The sequence below is a fragment of the Aegilops tauschii genome, chromosome 6 (assembly GCF_002575655.3).
Source record: "Aegilops tauschii subsp. strangulata cultivar AL8/78 chromosome 6, Aet v6.0, whole genome shotgun sequence".
Lineage (NCBI taxonomy): Eukaryota > Viridiplantae > Streptophyta > Magnoliopsida > Poales > Poaceae > Aegilops > Aegilops tauschii.
Window position 1 is genome coordinate 2,457,516 of NC_053040.3, and position 18,523 is coordinate 2,476,038.

Here is an 18,523-nt window from a genome sequence, read left to right on the forward strand (position 1 = left end):
AAAAGCTTTGAAAGACAGGAACGAAGCTGTATATCTTGGGAGAGCACTAAGGCAATCACAATGCATGAGAGATGTGAAATTCAACCTTCACGTCGTCATTGTACATTTATAATATCAGTCGACAAGGCGCCAAGAGAAGATCGGCTTCTCGTCTGCATGAAGGAATGAGCACTAAGAGAATGCTCGCATACTGGAATCAACCTTTCCACGAGAGAAAAACAGCCTTTTTGACTATTCTATTTTTTAAGTGCAATCTGCTCATGATGACATAGTATATATCTGGACTTTTTTGTGTATAGTATAAAAAAGACAGAAGATAGAAAGTCACTGCATGCAAATGTTGTCGATGTTCTCTTATAGAACTGTGTCTCATAAGCAGTGACCGAGCTACGGGTAAGGGAGCCGCCTACCCAAAAACATACACAATGGAGCAGCCTTCAAAGAATGCTCATTTTTTACATAAGATCAAGGTGTCGGTCCTACTACCATCGTTAATATTTTTGATTTTCTTTTAGCAATGTTAGTATTCCCTTTTCTTAATAAAGCAATGTTAATATTATTATTTTTGTGGGGTCAATGAAAATATTCTTAATTTTTTTAAGACAATGTTAATATTCTTGATGGACTTAGAAGCAAGACCTCCTATTTGACGCTTTAGTTTAGTCTACACACAGGTGACCCGAGTGGACCGGCCCAATAAGATGTGCGAACCCCTTTCTGTGGCGATGGAGTAGCCCAATAGCAAAAAAATTGGTCTATTCGCACTACAAGAAATATGCTAACTTGCGACCATCAATATTGGCCACTGAATGGTCATTGTTTTTCATTTTGGCCTTTTTGTGACCAAAAACAGTTGGTCAAAAGTTGACCGTCTTTAATGAAACTTAACGACCTTCTTTTTGATATGGTAGTAGAAGGTTACGACCAAAATAAAAGGTCGTTGGTTTTACGACCAATTGCTTTGGTCATTGGCAGCCTGCCCAAGCCACGTCGGATCCAATGTGGCAAGCTGGCATGGCAAAATTGCGGCCAATTGAATTGGTCGTTGATAAGAATCAGCCCGGTCCAATTCGGTGTCTATATGGGCCAAGCCGACTAATTCAGGCCATTTAATATATTATTTTTCTGTTAATTTTTGTTAGCTGCATGGGCCTGTCCCAAGAATTCAGCCTTTTTATATATCTGGCCCATGCCTTTTTATTTTTCTAGGACGTGGCCTTCTATATTAAATAATATTATTTTTTGGGGCCTCGGCCCTTTTACTGTCCAATCTATTTTGGGCCTCCACAACAAACATTTAGAATCTTGACCTCACAAGGCAGATGGTTATTCCAACAACAGTGAAAGAAAGACGGAATAAACAAGCATGTACGCATGTATCCAAACCATTTTATTTCTTTCAACACAAAAGGATTCTTTAAACAGCCACGACAGTAGATAGTACATACATTCGACAAAGACTGAATTAACATAGAACTAAAGCAACAAAGGGCAGTCCGAGCAGAGGAACTACATGGGACTAGAGCTACGATTTCTACAAGCAGAAGTAGACGCTTGCAAGAGAGGGAGGACTACCTAAGGAGCTAAACTACCAACGACGATCCATCATCAATTAGTGACAGTAGCAATGAGTGGCAGCGGCGACGTTCAAGAGACCCCCTCCTCCTGCTGCTGCTTGGTGTGTCTGCTGCTGCTTGGTGTGCCGCATCACTAGTCGCCCTGCACACATCAAGTTTCTAGATGTTCAGAACAGATCAGCAGGTTGAGCAGTTAGCGAGGAATGATGGGGAGGAAGTCGGTGGGTGGATCAGGGTGGTCTCACCTCACCGCTGTCGTCCTCGTCGTTCACCTCGGACTTGGACTTGTCAGAGCCGCCGAACGCCTCTCATGCCTGAAACAGGGATGGGCACGGAAGGCACGGATCAGTACCACAATGATGCATTAATCTCGCGGGGCTACGATTCTGATGAAGGTGTTTGGCGTGAATATTATACATGTGGGTTGTTGTAGGCATCAATCTTCTTGGTGTACTCGGCCATGAGCTTCTCTGCCTTGGAAACATAGGGAGCCTTCTCCTGCAATGCATTCAAAACAGAGGAATTGTTAGTGCGGTGCCCCTCTCATCCATTCAACCGACATCATCTAATACTAGCTATCTCAAGGAGGGAGGTAAGGGAATCGATAGGCTAGTACCAGTTAATGATGGCGTCGACAATGATCTGGATGGGGTTGGCGTTGGTGAGGAGGTGGATGATCTCCATGGTGTGCTTGATGATGCAGACTATAGCATGATCTTCTTCCCGTTGTTGCTGCCGTGCATCATGAGCGAGTTGGTGAGGGCTTAATGGTAGTACAAAACAATGAAAGACAACTAAAGCTGGATAGAAGAATGCATTCATCTTGCAAGTCAACAGGATACCATAATATGAATGACCATTCATTGACTAATATAAGAATGATGGATCTGACGTAGAGAGTTAACCTGACGAAACTAAACAACTAGCACGATTTCAGAACGGATCACATCACGTATTGGACAGATGATTCTTCATGAGAACAACAACTCTTCTCAATTCAAATCCACTATTGCATTCGATCTAAATTACAGACTGAAACAATCATAGAGGTGTTTTTTCTTCCTGTCGTTGTTGCTCTGCTACTAGATGTGTTGAGATGTGTGTTGTACATGTCTCAGCTGGACTGAGAAACAACCATCCATGACAATGATACAGAGGAAACAGCAGAGATGAGGTCACCATGGCATGGCAGAGAGGCCATGTCAAGGTTCCTTGCCATTGCCATTCCGCGGACACAACGAGGAAGGATGGGGGTCGGATCTGCAGCATGTAAGCCATACATGAGAGGAGATGGAAGACTTGGCAAGGACACCCTATGTACCTTGGGCGTGTAGGTCCCACCGGAGATGCGCCGTCGTCGACGGCCACCGCAGCAGCAAGCTCCGGCATGGTGTAGTGTGTCGTGCCACACCGAGAGAAGGCAGTGGATCCCGATGCGGCCGGCCTCCATCGTGTATGCGGGTGCGGATCCGGCGCCATCGTCGCTGGAACTGGTGCGCCCCATCCATCCATCCATGGGTGGGCGTGGGTGGGTGGGTGGATCCATGGAAGAGGGGGTTTCCATGGGTGGATGGACGAGATGAGGAGGGAGGCCGGCCGGCGGTGGGGATGGGGATGGGGAAGGGAGACGAGGTCGTCGGTGGGGGTGGGGATCGGCGGTGGCAGCGGAGATTGGAGAGGAATTGGGGGTGGGGAGTGCCTGCTCGATCCAGAACGAGGTCCCGATTGGCACGAGCTTGCCTGCGAATCCCCGCTGCGCCCATCGCGAGTCTAGGCATGGGCTCGATCTTGAGTCAACTCCGACCTCGTCTACAGTGAGGGTCATCGACGGTGGTGGTCGGGGTGGGGCTGGGGCGACGGCGGATCAAGACCTGAGGGAGGAAGATGGTTGGCGGCCGCGGTTGTGGGTGCATAGGAGAGAGGGGGACGAGAGGGTGAGGGGTGAGATGGATTGTTTTAGGGTTAAGTGGGTGACACGGTGAGGTGTGAAGGCCGCCGTTGGATCCGGAGATCGGACAGTGTTTGATGCATGATCCGTGTGAGATGCCCATGAACCAATCAGAACGCAGCAAACAATTTGAAGACCTTATGACCATCTAAATTGGTCGTAATCGATTAAAGATAAGTTTTTTTACAAGAAAAGCATTTCCTATTTTTCGAGTGTCAAAGATGGGTTTTTTTTGTGAAGGACCTACCAAATATTTGTTGCAAAATGGCACCACACCATTTTTAGAAATCATTAGACCACATTTTATGTCAATTGACCAAATGGTTAGTTGTCAAAATCTTTCCATCCACCTCTCGTCAAAAAGACAATTTTCCTTCGATTTAGTTGGAAGTGGGTCAAATTTGAACTACACCTGCTTGATAGATTGCTCTTTAATTATTCCAAAAATCATTTCTAGGTACATAATTATCTATTTCATCATAGATACTCAGAAAGTTTTGCAATACTCAACCCCTAGCTACGAACGGGCATCCCACCATTTTGACCGCATTTTAAAACGGGCGTAGAAAATTCAAAAAATCAAAAAAGGTAAAACCTTCGCATTGTGTCTTTATATGTGACCTAGTTACCAGAAAAAAAATAACAAACTTGGAATGAGGAAATTAGTTTGTAAATGTGTTCTCAGAAATGAGCTATCATGTATGAAAATTCATGTCTTTCAAGCCAAATTATCAATCTTATGGCCACATTCGTGGCATAGTTTGTTCAAATGATACCACCATATTTTGCAAAAGGGTGCATGTTGCATTGGCAAACAATGTTGACAAAGGGAGTTTTTTTTTCTTTGCACAAAAAATCAATTTTCAATTTTTCAAGTGCCCAAAATAAGTTTTTTCTGAAGGACCTACCATATATTTGTTGCAAAAATTGACCAAATAAAATTTTCGAAATACTAGGCCATATTTAATGTACAATGGACCAAATGGTTGGGTGTCAAAAGCTTTTATCCGCCTCTGTTGAAAAAGACAAATTTCCGTCGATTCAGCAGGAAGCGGGTCAAATTTGAACTGCGGCTGCCTCATAGTTTGCTCTTTATTTTTTCCAAAAATCATTTCTAGGTACATAAATATATGGTACATCTCAAAAAATCAAAAGGCCAAAAAGGGGATTTTTTTATCTTTATATTTTCTCATATCCTTAACCGAACAGGTTAGCTATTTTTTTCTAAAATTAATCAAAGGCTAGAATTAACAGGCTCGCCAAGTTTGCATATGAACTCCGTTTTGGGAAATTTTATACTCTTTTTTTATTTACTCAACGAGATGGACGCAGCCACGGTCTTGGATTCTCCATCCGTCGTACATCTCAAAAAGTCAAACTTTCATCAACTTTCATGATTAGTTTTCTAATCTGAGTCTTTGTAAAAATCCAGGGTATTATAGACTTTACACACACAACTCCCACTAGTAGTTCTAATTTTCGATGAGTAGGGCTGGTCCAATCAAATTCTAAATCTAGAGTGAACTAGAATTAGCATTTTTATACTAAATTTTTGTACTTATTTAAACTTATTACTATTATACAATCTTAATGAGAATATGTTACTATTATTTCATTTCACTATTTAATCGTATACCAATGCCACCGAATATTATTTTCTTTGTTATACAATTGTAATGCATATCTCTAAAAAAATTGTTTGGTGAAATAAGTTATCTTTGAACTAAATTTTGACAATTTATAATTTTCCCCTCTCTCTCTGTGTGTGTGCGCGCGCGCGCGCGCGTGTGTGTGTGTTTTAATATCATTAGTTATCATAATATAGAGATATATAAGCATACGATCTAATTAGAATCATAAATTTGATATCTAGTGTATTATTAGGTAAGGAGATTTGTAGAACCTTTTAGAGTCTAAACTGAATTGTCGAGAAATATTTCTTGCAAGTTTAGTGCACCACACCATTTGAATCTTTAAATCCAAGTGCATACAAAATATTTGATCACATTTGTCGCTTTGTGCTTGCAGCAAGGATATAGGTCAACATTGACATTGACATCTACGACATTGACTACACGAGCAACATTGATATCAAGGATGTACGGGTGTGACAGGTGCTAGTGATAAATTAATTACATCATCTTCTACACGTGCAACATCGATATCAAGGATTTTTTTTTCCGTGAATATCAAGGATTTAGGGCTGATAAAGGTGCAAGTGAACAACTGAACTACATCTCATTGGCTGCTTGCAGGCCTTATTTGCTCTAGACCCAACTATTATGCCACATGCTATATTCTCGACAACTATGGTGCATCCGTGCACGGCAACCACCCATAAACAACAAGCCAAGTGGACAAACCGGACTAGCGGCACCAGTACGCTACGCATGCTCCATTACTTGTACGTAAGCATCAACATGTACATCAACACTCATGCATCCGCTAAACAAGCTCTGATTTAAACCTTGAAGAATGGATAGTTCGGTAAGTGTATTTACTGAATGTTCGCCATGTAGTTTTTCATTTATTTATTTTTTGAGGAATAGCCTTACCTTTTTCCTGGAGCAATTAGGATAGACTGGAAATTTCTTGACATGTAGATTTTTTTTTTTGTTGAATGAGGGGATAACCTAGTTTTCTTTTGCGAGAGATTGGAGGATAATCTAGGATAGTTTTTTGAGGGGTATAATCTAGGATAGCTTTATTTTATGGGAAAGGCTAAGCTTTATTGCTCGATAATGTTCATTGGAATACAAAAGGGGTCATGCGGAGGACCAAGCCGCAAAATGGCGACCCTGATCAAGCGAAACTGAGTACTTAGCCAAACTATGAGCATTCCAGTTGTTCTCGCGACCTTTAAAACTAACCTCGGAGCTGTCAAACAGAAGTTGAGCTGCCCTGATCTCCCTAACTATAGCACCATACCTGCCTGGTTCGTGCTTAATTTCTTCTACCACTGTTTTACAGTCACATGAAATGATAACCTTTTGTAGTAGTAGATCTTGAGCCAGAGCTTGAGCTTCTCGGCACACAAGGGCCTCCAGGTTTGCCGAGTCGTTAATGTTGGAGAAGACCGTAATTGAGGATCCCAAGAACATGCCCATATGATCCCTACATACCATCGCAGATGCACCAGACTCCTCATTATGTGTAAGTCCGATGTCAACGTTTATTTTGGCCAGGCCCACAGGAGGTAGCTACCATGACCTGTGTAGCCGAACAAGTTTGGGATGTGCTGGCACTGCCACTCTCGGGCGCTTCAACTCATCATGCTCGGCAATGTACCTCTCGACAAAAGGGTGGGTTGAAAGAGGGCTCTGAATAATACCTTCATGGATTGCCTTCCTCCTTGCAGTCAAAATTTCCCAAAGGGTCACCACTAGTTTGATCAAGCATCCATGTGATAAAGATTCAATCATGGTGAACAACCATTGTTTTGCACTCGGCTCCGTGATGGCCACCATTTGCTATGCTAGTTGCTCGTCAACCAAGGCCCAAACACACCTGGACATGGAACATTCAATCAAAGAATGGTGCCAAGAATCGACAACTTCACACAATTGGCATGCATCATAGACACACATCTTAGGTTTGGTGATGAATATCCTCACTAGGCAGGGTATGTTTTGCAAGCTTCCAAAGGAAAGTACGTAACTTGGCAGGGACATCCACATACAAAAAAACATTTGAATAAGATCTCGTCTCCAAGATGCATTTGTAGTATCATTAAGCTCCTTAACAAAAAAAAAGGGGGGTCACTAGAAAGATGTACAATAGGCCATCAGGTCTCTAAAGCGACTTGATGAAGTTTTTTCTGGGCCGCATGGATGCCCGAAGCTGAAATAACTTAGTATTCTTGTCACCATCAGTTAACAAGTCCACACAAGGACGTTGTTTTTGCATGATCTCCTCCCGATGGAATAGTTCCACTCCACCAACCTGTCCGAAACTTTGATCTCGAGGTGGCTCGGCCCCACTCTTCAAGACCTCCGGCTCGTTTTCATCTGTTGGCATTCGCCTGGGCCTACCGAGGTGGCTCGGCCCCACTCTTCAAGACCTCCGGCTCGTTTTCATCTGTTGGCAGTGATGCCGATGCTCACGGGAACTCCTATTTGCCGCATTCTGCGGCAAACAGACGTGGTCCATTCGCACAGAGGGCGCGCCCGACTGGCCGGCCCATTCAAGTTGAACAGTGTCGGTCGAAAAATGCGCTTTGTAGGATTCGAGCCATAAACCATTCAAGTTGAACCATTCTGCACGAATCAGACGAACCACTCCACCTGCCCAGTGTTGTTGAAATAAGAAGCAGAGCAAATCTAAAGAACTAAATTTAGCGGCCTAAACTAAACATTACTTCAAAAATTGCAAACATTGTTTCAAATTTCGAACACTTTAAGTTACGAATAACTTTTAACAGACGCGAACAATTTTAGAAATTTCTCATCAACTTTCAGAGTAATGAAGAAATTTTCAAACTCCTGAACATTTTTTGAAAACGTGAACGGTATTCGAATTTGTAAACAAAACTCGAAAAGCGGAGCATCATTAAAAATCTGAACAATTTATTTAAAACTCGAACATTTTTTAAATTTTCATAACATGTTTTGAAAACGTGAACAGTTTTTGAATTTGTGAAAACAAAATTGAAAATAGGGAACAAATTTAATTTCAGAGCAAAAAAAATAAACTGAGAACAATTGAAAAATCCTTAAAAACTTGAAAACGCAAAAATGTTTTTATAGGTGAACAAAATATTGAAACGGACTGTACTCCTAAACATCAGAACAATTTTTGAAAAATGTGAACGTCTTTTGAATTGGTGAACAAAATTTGAAAACAGGGACAACTTTGGAATCCAGAACAAAATTATAAAACTGAGAACAATTAGGAAATCCCGAATTTTGAGATAGGAACATTTTTTTAAACACCCGAACAAAAATCATAAATGCGAACAATTTTTGAAAAACACGAAAAAAAAATTAAAACTCCCCAAAAAGAATAAAAATAGGAACAAATTTTGGAAGTAGGAACATTTTCTAAAACTCCCAAACAAAATTCAGAACTCAAATAATTTTTGAAAACGCGAACATTTCTTGAAAACTGGAACATTTTCTGAAGTCCCGAACAAAATTTTGAAAACACAAATATTTTTTGAAAAAAGGAACATTTTTTTTTATTTCATGAACAAGTCTTTTTTGGAAAAGATGATTTCTTGAAAATTCTGCAACTTTTGAAAAAGATAAAAAAATTATAAAATGATAAAGCAAAAAGAAACAGGAACAGAAAAAGGAAAAGGAAAAATAAACAGAAATGAAAATAAATTACAAAACAAAAACCCGGTTTAGGAACATTCTAGAAGGTTCCCAAAACCGGCAAAAACCAGCTCGGATCATCTAGAAGGTTCCCAAAACTGTTCACTGGAAAGCTGCGCAGAATGTTATACACGGGACGGCCCAATTGCTCGATAGGTCAACTTGCCTGTGCGAAGCTCCGACTGGACGACGCGGAGAGCGGGACATAGGGAATTCCGATGCTCACGGACCCTCAAAGTCTATGTTGGTCTCTCTCTTGGATCCATTCCACTTCCCTCACCGGTCCCCAATGGCGGTGATGCCGATGCGCACGCCCGACCTCTCATCCTCCTGCTCCTCCTCCTTGCCAAAATTGATTACTCTGTCTATCAACAAATGCAATAGGGTGCTCACAGCGATGAGCTTGCTGCTGCCTCAAGGCTGGAAGATTTCAACAGTTTGTACCGGGCTGTCAACTTCTACCAGACTACCAGTCTTGACGTAGCTAGGCTTTTCCACATTGACACGGAAGCAAAGCGCCCATCACTAGTCCTGCTCAACAAGGATGAGGAGAAGTTGACCGTATGTTGTATCTTCTCTAATTAACTTGCTTTAGCTTTCAGCGCCAGCCCCTTTAATTTGCCTTCCAATTCTATGTACTGAGTTGGTTTGACTTAAAATCGGATAATTATAATAATGTTATGTGTGTCTTGCAGATGGCGAGTTCAGGGCGTCTGCGATTGCCGAGTTTGTTTCGGCCAACAAGATCCCGTTGATCACATACCACCCTCACATAGGAAGCCGCCCCTCCGATGTTTGATAATCCGATCAAGAAGGAAGCAAATCCGATCCGGTTGTATGCCATGGGGAATTTTTTTTTATTTATATGCATCGATGGAATTGATGAATTGAGTTGAACAGAATGGAAATGCTTGTTTATATGGATGCAATGCAACAAACCACAAGCGGCAGAGCAATGAAGTTGGTAGAGTAGGGTAGGGTTCTCCATTGAGCTGCACGCAGGGGCGGTTCAAGGAATTGCATACTGGGGAGAGTCATAAAATAGAACTTTGCAACCCGCGACTCATTGTAAATGAACCTCGTTAATAGTTATCTGGGAATATAGAATCCAATGCAAACTAAATAAAGTGATTAGGTTGTAAAATATTGCCATGGTAGACTGAACATACAACAAATAAATTTAGTTAGGAATAGATTAATCTTTAGTTAGAAGTTTATTTGAAAACCACAAATAATATTGCTGCTAATTGCTTGCCCTCGATACGTAGGGATCCATACAGGAAGTACTAGCTAGCTCCAAATTGTGTTATTGTTATCTAACCGGAATACCGTTACAAGGTAACAAGTTGATGAGGAGGGATACAAGCATGGTTTTTATGAGTAAAAAATGGGGGATATTATGATTTTATGACCATGGATTGTCTGTTCAGTGCCAAAAATATGAGTACTTCTATCTTTGAACATTCGTCTTTACAACCGATAAGATATTTCTTCAAGAGATTGGGTGCAATTCTGCCGGGTCAATGTAGCTCTGTAGAGTGCTTGAATGATGTCGTGCGCTCACCAGCACTGCAAGCTTATTCAATGCTTGATTCTTAATAGATGATTTTTTTTTTCCTTCTCTTTCATGTTGGATGAACCCGTCTACACAATATGACAATGATTGAGTCGTGCAACCTAAGAAAGGGGTCCGAAAAAGCTTCGAAAGGCAGGAATGAAACGCTATGTCTTGGCAGAGGACTAAGGCAATCACAATGCATGAGTGATGTGAAATTCAACCTTCACGTCATCCTTGTACATGTATAATTTCAGTCGACAAGGCACCGAGAGAAGATCGGCTTCTCATCTGCATGAAGGAATGAGTACCAAGAGAATGCTCGCATACTGGAATCAATCTTTCCACGACAGAAAAACAGCCTTTTTGATTATTCTATTTTTTAAGTCCAATCTCCTCGTGATGTATATATATGGACTTTTTAGTATATAGAAGATACAAAGTCATTGCATGCACTATTGCTGTCGATGTTCACTTATAGAACTGTGTCTCATGCAGTGGCCAAGCTACGGTTAAGGCACCCGCCTGCGCAAAAAAAAACGATGGAGCAGCCTTCAGAGAATGGTCATTTTACACATAAGATCAAGGTGTTGGTCCTGCTACCACCGTTAATATTCTTAATTTTCTTTTAGCAATGCAAATATTCCTTTTTCTTAATAAAGCAATGTTAATATTACTATTTTTGTGGGGTCAATGTTAATATTTTTGACGCACTTAGAAGCAAGACCTCCTATTTGACGCTTTAGTTTAGGCTACACTCAGGTGATCCAAATGGGCCCGCCCAGTAAGACGTGTGAACCTGTTTCTGTAGCAATGGAGCGGTCGAGTAGCAAAAATTTTGGTTTATTTGTGCTTCTGTTTTTTGGTTTTCTGTCTTTTCGTGAAAGCACAAAAATAAACGCCTATTTCAGAATGTTCAGCACGTATTAGAAAATGTTTACCATAGTTCTAAAAAATAGCATGTATTTAAAAAATGTTTGATGTATATTACAAATTGTTCATCATATACTAAAAATGTTTCAGTGTATATTCAAAAAATGGTCATCATGTACTGCAATATTTCAGGATGAAATTAAAAAAAATTATGTATTTAATAAGAAAATCAGGACATATTTAAAAAATGTTTGCCGTATAACAATAAAAAGTTTTACACATACTCGAAAAATGTCAAATGCATATTAAAAAAGGTTCTCATGTACTAAAGAAAGTTCAGAGTGCATTTAAGAACAAAAAATGAAAGAAAGGGAACTACCAGTACAAAAATAAAAAATAAAGAAAGAGATGATGAAAAAATAAATAAAATTGCCTAAAACGTGAATAAAAAGCAAAAAGTAAAATAAAATAAGTCCTGCTCGATCACAGACCGGAATAAAAATTGGATAATTGATAATGTAATGTGTATCTTGCAGATGGCGAGTATAGAGTGTCTGCAATTGCTGAGTTTGTTTCAGCCAACAAAATCCCATTGATCACATACCACCCTCACACACGAAGGCCCCCCTCCAATGTTTGATATTCTGGACAAGAAGCAAGTAAGTCATGTTGTATGCCATGGGGCATTTGTTATATATATGTATGGATGGAGTTGATGAATTGAGTTGAGTGGAATGGAATCCTCGTATATATGGGTGCAATGCTACGAACCCAAAGCAGCAGAGCCCCAACACGCTGAACAGTTTTCTCAAATACTGTTGAATAGAATAGATTGCTTGTTGATGGGCAGCGAGCCAATGGGAGGCGGCATGCGCCTCTGTTAGCTACAAATAAATCGCCTCTGGTTTTCTTCTGCAATGAAATACCCCTAATGTGATGTGTGTGTACACATAACTGAATACCAATGACAAGCTCAATCTTTAGTGTTATTGTTATCTAATTGGGACAGGGTTGCAGCATAACGAGTCAAGGAGGGATACAAACATTGTTTTCATGAGTAAAGATTGGGGATATTATGAGTTTATGACCGTGGGTTGTATTGTTGAGTCTCAAAAACATGAGTAATTCTATGCTTCGAACGATGAAGCGGCCTTCAAAAAATGGTCATTTTACACATAAGATCAAGGTGTCACACCTGCTACCACCGTTAATATTCTTTTTTTATACGGAACCACCGTTAATATTATTGATGGCCTTAGAAGCGAGACCTCCTATTTGAGGTATTAGTTCAGATGGTTGTCACTCATGTATGCTGTTTTGATCGCCTCGGGATTTCTTCTTCTTTTTCTTCGTTTTCTGTATGTGTCTAGGCATAGTTTTTGTCTTATTTGACTTTGTTATTTGGCGGCGTGATTTTTTATGTGTGTTCGCAGCGTACATCCTAGTTATCCATAGTCCGGGTGTGCGCTTGTTATATGATTGTGTCCCTCGATGCAACATTATAAGTAAATAAAAGGCACCCATTGTTGAAAAAGTTGAGGATACGCAGGTGACTCTGAGTGGGTAGGCCCACTAAGACGCACAGACCTGTTTTTGCAGTGATGGAGCGGTCCGGTAGAGATTGTTTTGGGTTTATTCATTTTACTTCAGTTTCTTGGTTTTCTATTGTTTGTGAAAATAAAAAAATGAACGTGTGCTATTAAAATGGTCGTTGTGTATTTAAAAATGTTCACTATTTAAGAAAAGATTAGCGGGTATTTAAAAAAAATTGCTGTATATTAGGAATGTTCCTCATATACTAAAAAGTGTTACGTGTATAAGAAAAAAAATATCGCATACTGAAAAAAACTACAGATGTAGTATTTAGAAATATTCGTTGTATTTAAGAAAAAAATAGCGTGAATATAAAATATATTTGCCATATAATTAAAAATTGTGTTTGACGTATACTACAAAAATGCTCGGCGTATATTAATCATCGTGTACTAAAGAAAGTACAGTATGCTTTTAAAAAGAAAAATGAAAAAAGAAAGGAAACTAAAGTTACAAAAGTAAAAAGTCCAAGAAAAAAACCCTCAAAAATCAAGCTCATGCTCGAGCTGCTTTTATTTAGGTTCTTATTACAGTCCTCATATGAGTTAATAACTTGGAACACATTCACACATAGTTTGAAACTTTGACGAAAGTAGTGTGCGAGCAACTTATAGGTGTGCCACTATAGCAGCTGTTGCCGGCATTAGACTGTGCCCTCCTCGGCCACGGTCATGTATTACGTATCAGTACCATGCTTGTACTAGTGACTCCTCGCGAACACCAGAAAGATAGAAAAAGTTGACCACTCCAAGGATAGAGAACAAGTAATAGAACAAATCAAATCGAGGCACAAAAACGTGCTCGTCGAGTGATGTGAAGATGATGATGGAGAGAAAGAGGAAACATGAGAGGACCGAGCAAAGAGTGGAGATGAGAAGTAATATGAGGTCAACTTCAACACTTCCGGGCTAGCATACACACTGGCGGAGTCGCTCGGCAGCGTTGTCATGTCGGCTCAGTAGTCATCAGACTCCATGGCACACAACTAGATGTAGATGTATGGGATCACATAGTTAATTACTGACTTGTAGTACTGTGTGTGGCATTGGGTTTGTCTTGTGTACGTGTGGATCTATGGTCAGTTGGTGGTAGTGAAATAAAGATTGCATGATCTACTGCTTGTGCGTGTAGTGGTCTAATTACTATGCATTGTCTTTGTAATGTGTGTGGTGTGTCAAATGGTTGTCATGTAATAACAGAAAGAGTTAATTTCACTTATTACCTCCCAGTTTCACTTGCATTTGTGACAGATATTACCCCGTTTAGCGATTTTTCTGAATTTATGCCCCATTTATGCAAATTTGTGCCACTAATTATCTCATCTTTTTTCTTAAATTTTGTGTTGACTGTGCATGCCACGCCGACTGTTTGTTTTTGGGTTTTTTTTTAACAGCACCAAACGGGACAGGCTGCACCATGCCTGTAGGCAGTGATGAATTCCTCCAGTACGCGCGGTACGTGCAGCACAACACTGCCAGCGATGTTCATTAGTGCAACTAGCCATCAACCCGTGCATCAGCACGGGCTAGCACTTCTAATATTAAATACTCCCTCGAGATATTTTACTGTGCATATAATATTTATTTGAAGTAAAACTTCGTAAAGTTTGGTCAACTTACAGAAAAAATATCAACATTCACAATACGAAATCAATATCATTAAATGCGGCTTGAATTTTAATTGCAATATTCTATGACTTTAGGATTGTACATGTTGATATTTTGTGGCAAGGATCAGTGACAAATAATCGCGATTGGCGGCCATTGGTAGGAGAGTAGGACCGAAGCAGAGGAGGAGGCATCGGCCTTTTCTTGTTTTTATTTGGTTGGGTCTGTTTAATCTTTTATTGCATGTATGTATGTTACCTTTTGCAAGGTTTTATTTCACATACGTGGTGAGAAGTCTTTTTTGAGGTTGTTTCTTTTCTGGTCATGTTGTGTTGTATTATGTTTTCCCACCAGAGATCAAGTAGTATGTTTCTTTGGAAGGTTATATTTCACGAATGTGTTGAAAACTCTTTTTGTAGCTTGTCTTTTTTTCTAGGAAGTAACGTGAAGGTTATATTTCCTTTTTCTTTACGTGACTCCTATTTTTTTTCTGGTTTGGTCCCTTGGGTACGTTGTGTTTTTATCTGTACAGACGGGTGGTGGTATAATTTTTGTTACGCAAGTTTACTAATTTTTATCTAAAGGGCAATTTTTTTTGCGGCTATATTTCACGGGCAATCTGTCCGATCGTTGATTTTTTTTCCTTTTATCGTTGGTACATTTTTTGGCATCCTATCGTTAGGATTTTTTTAATGGGGATTTTGCTTCTTAATTTGTGGGAGTGGGTAGGGGCTTTCCTTTTTTTTTCTTGCGTGAGGACGTTTTGCTACCTAATTTGTGGGAACGGGTGGGGCCTTTCTTTTTTAACTTGTGGTCTTCATTGTTTGTTTATTTTTTACGTGACTTTTTTCTTTGTTTGTTTAACAAAAGTTGGACGTGTCAGATGCATTTTTTATAGGACGGCATAATCTGTGTTACGCACTTTGTTCTTTTATCATGGTCGTTAATTCTACAATCTAACGGTTTAATTAATTTTGATGATGTGGATTAATGAGAGATCATGAAAGGTGCCTCCAATTAGTAAATATAAGATAAGATAAGATGCTCTATCTCTGTAGCATGATCCACTCAGTCTCAGTGAATGATTGAACGTATTAGTATCTTGTTTTCGCAAGAATGCATATAGTACCTGCTTGTGAGTTTGTGACTGATGAACAATTGAGCACTGTTGCAGAAGAAGCAGGTGCGCTGGCCCTCCCGCAGCCGCCGCTCCTGTCCCGAAAAAAACACGGCACCGGAAGTGCTTCTAATCTGCGCCTTTTGGTTTTTTTTCCGAGAATCTTATGTGACGGTTAGAGGCATGGAAAGAAACGTGTTTTCTTTTTTTTTCTTTCGCAAGAGGCACGGTTTTGCTTCTGCGGGAGGCACGGCTTTGTTTTCGCGAGAGGCACGGCCGTGCCTCTTGAAAACTGAAAAAACTCATTTTCTATTATTTTTTCTTCCACGAGAGGCACGGCTGTGCCTTTTTCGGAAACAGAAAAAATATCGTGCTCCTGGTTCAGCTTTTTCGTCCGGTATTTTCGTGAAAAGAAACTTCGTGTAATCCACTGGTGAAAATGGTTTGAGATTTGAACGCACGCTTTAAGAGATAAAATATTTTGAATAAACAGATCTACAAGTGGCGCACGCATAGCACGCCAGTTGTCACAATCTGGGAAGATGAGAGTGATTTTTGCCAGGAGTGTACCCCCTCAATTAGTGATTTCGCCTACTCGCTCGCACTAAAAAAGGGTCCTTGTTTGCTTGGATTCACAAGGTTTGTTCGGTTCCTAGTTGACCGACCCTTATTGACAATTGACCATGACCCACATTCTCCATTGACTGGTCAGAATAGTTCACATAATTCAAACAACGTGAAAAAAAGGGTTCATGAATTTGAAAGAAAGATCATGCAATAAAAAATTTACAAAAAAGAAAAGTTTCATCATTTTGAAAATAAAACAAGATTTAAAAATGTGAATTTGAATAAATTTCATGAAATAAGAAAGTTTGAGAATCTGGAAAAGTTAACAAGTTTGAAAAAAAACTCATCAATTTCGAAAAAAACACGGATTCAAATGGGTGAAAAATTCACGTATTTGAGGAAAAAAATCATGAATTCAAGTAACAACGTACGAAAATAATTCTCTTATTTGAGGAAATTTGAAGAAATTTTTCGGATTTGAAAAAATTTCATGTATTTTAGAAAATAAAAAGGAAAGGAATAGAAAAAATAAATTAAAATAAAAACCGTCCACAAAACCCAACAAAAAAAACTGGCCGAAAGCTGCCAGAAGCTTCCCAAAACTGGAAGCTTCCCACTCGTGCCTAAATGGTGGGCCGGTCCATTCTACACAAATCGAAGGAGGGGGGTGTGCGCCTTTTACAGAAAAGGCTGTAATGGGCGCTTAAGGCGCCAGCCAGCACGTGTTCTAGCATCAGCAGCAGTGCGATGGCAAGATGGGGGAGGCATCGGCCTGGAGCACGGCAGTGGCATGACAGGCACAAACAAATCTATTCAAATATTTCTATGCTAAACTTTTATAATTGTTTAAAATTGCTATTTTACCATAATCCAATCTTGACCAAAATAATGTTCTATTATTTTGCTAAAATAGTTACCATATAATAATGCTGCTGAATATTAATTATGTTGTTCCTTCTTTTACAATTATAAATGTCATGTGTATTACTATTTTTGTTACGATAAATTTAATGAATATTGTGTAACAAAAGTTCTCTTAGAGAATTTCATAAATTATATATATTTGACTATGTATGTGTTCATGGATATTTCAATAGCATGGTGGAGATCTAAGCGTACAATTTATTTGTTATCATAGTTGTGATTCTAGTGTATTATGTCATAACACAAATACTGAGACTTCTAGAATGAAGGTTGTTATATAGTATAAATTGAACTTCTAGCAAATTTGTTTTGAAAGCTAGATTCTATATAAGTTGACGATATACGCATTGGAATAACATCACTATAGTAATCAAGGGTGAACATAAAAATTTGCCCAAAAAGGCTTCCACCTCACTTTACATATAAAGCCACCGATACAAGGAGATGAGAAGATCCTATTACATAGAAGGTCAACAAAAAAATAGAACAGGAGAATCCACATTCTACTACAAAATAACCTAGACTGCCGTCAAGAGACAGATGCCTCCAAGAGAAAGCATCGGGCCTAGTTTTGCAATGCTCGCAACCAAGTTGTCGTCAGAGAGGGCCCCCTGCCCTCCCGCTCCGGATCATGGAGCCTGAGCCTGCCTGCGGGCATCGAGGAATGGGAGTGTGCCAACGAGGACCCGCGTAGAAGATAAGGAGGTAAGTGCAACCATTCCACACCAGCGCCAAAGAAGCTTCAAGGCAGGGTCTGAAAAATGTTCGTCGATGGCAGCACGGCACGTCGGAGACAACATGGGATCCACGACGATGCTCCCGGGAGAGAAACGACAACAACGTGTCGCCATTGCCGAGACCGGAGAAACGATCAGGGGGTTTCACCTAGAGCCCTCGCCGGTCTAGAGAGATGGACCGCAGTGACGCCCCCAAGAGGGATACGACACCCACGGGTATCGCCGCGCCCATATTTAATCATCTTGGCATTGCTTGGGCCTGGCCTATGATACGTCCATTTTGCATCATGTTTTTATATCGATATTTATTGCATTATGGGCTGTTATTACACCTTATGTCACAATACTTATGCCTATTCTCTCTTATTTTACAAGGTTTACATGAAGAGGGAGAATGCCAGCAGCTGGATTTCTGGGCTAAAAAGGAGCAAATATTAGAGACCTATTCTGCACATCTCCAAAAGACCTGAAACTCCACGGGAGTTATTTTCAGAATATATAAAAATGTTGAGCGGAAGAAATAGCAGAGGGGGGCCACCCATCAGGCACGAGGGTGGGGGGCGCGCCCTACCCCCCTGGGCGTGCCCCCCTGCCTCGTGGGCCCCCTGTTGGCCCTCCGAAGCCCATCTTCTGCTATAGGAAGTCTTTCGTCCGAAGAAAAATCATAAGCAAGCTTTCGGGACGAGACTCCGCCGCCACGAGGCGGAACC

At 40.3% G+C, this 18,523-nt stretch overlaps 1 protein-coding gene across 1 annotated transcript in view; it reads right to left on the reverse strand.

Annotated features, from left to right (window-relative positions):
• LOC109756710 (FAM10 family protein At4g22670) overlaps window positions 1-18,523 on the reverse strand; it is a 153,863-nt gene that overhangs the window by 70,012 nt on the left and 65,328 nt on the right. The window lies entirely within an intron of this gene.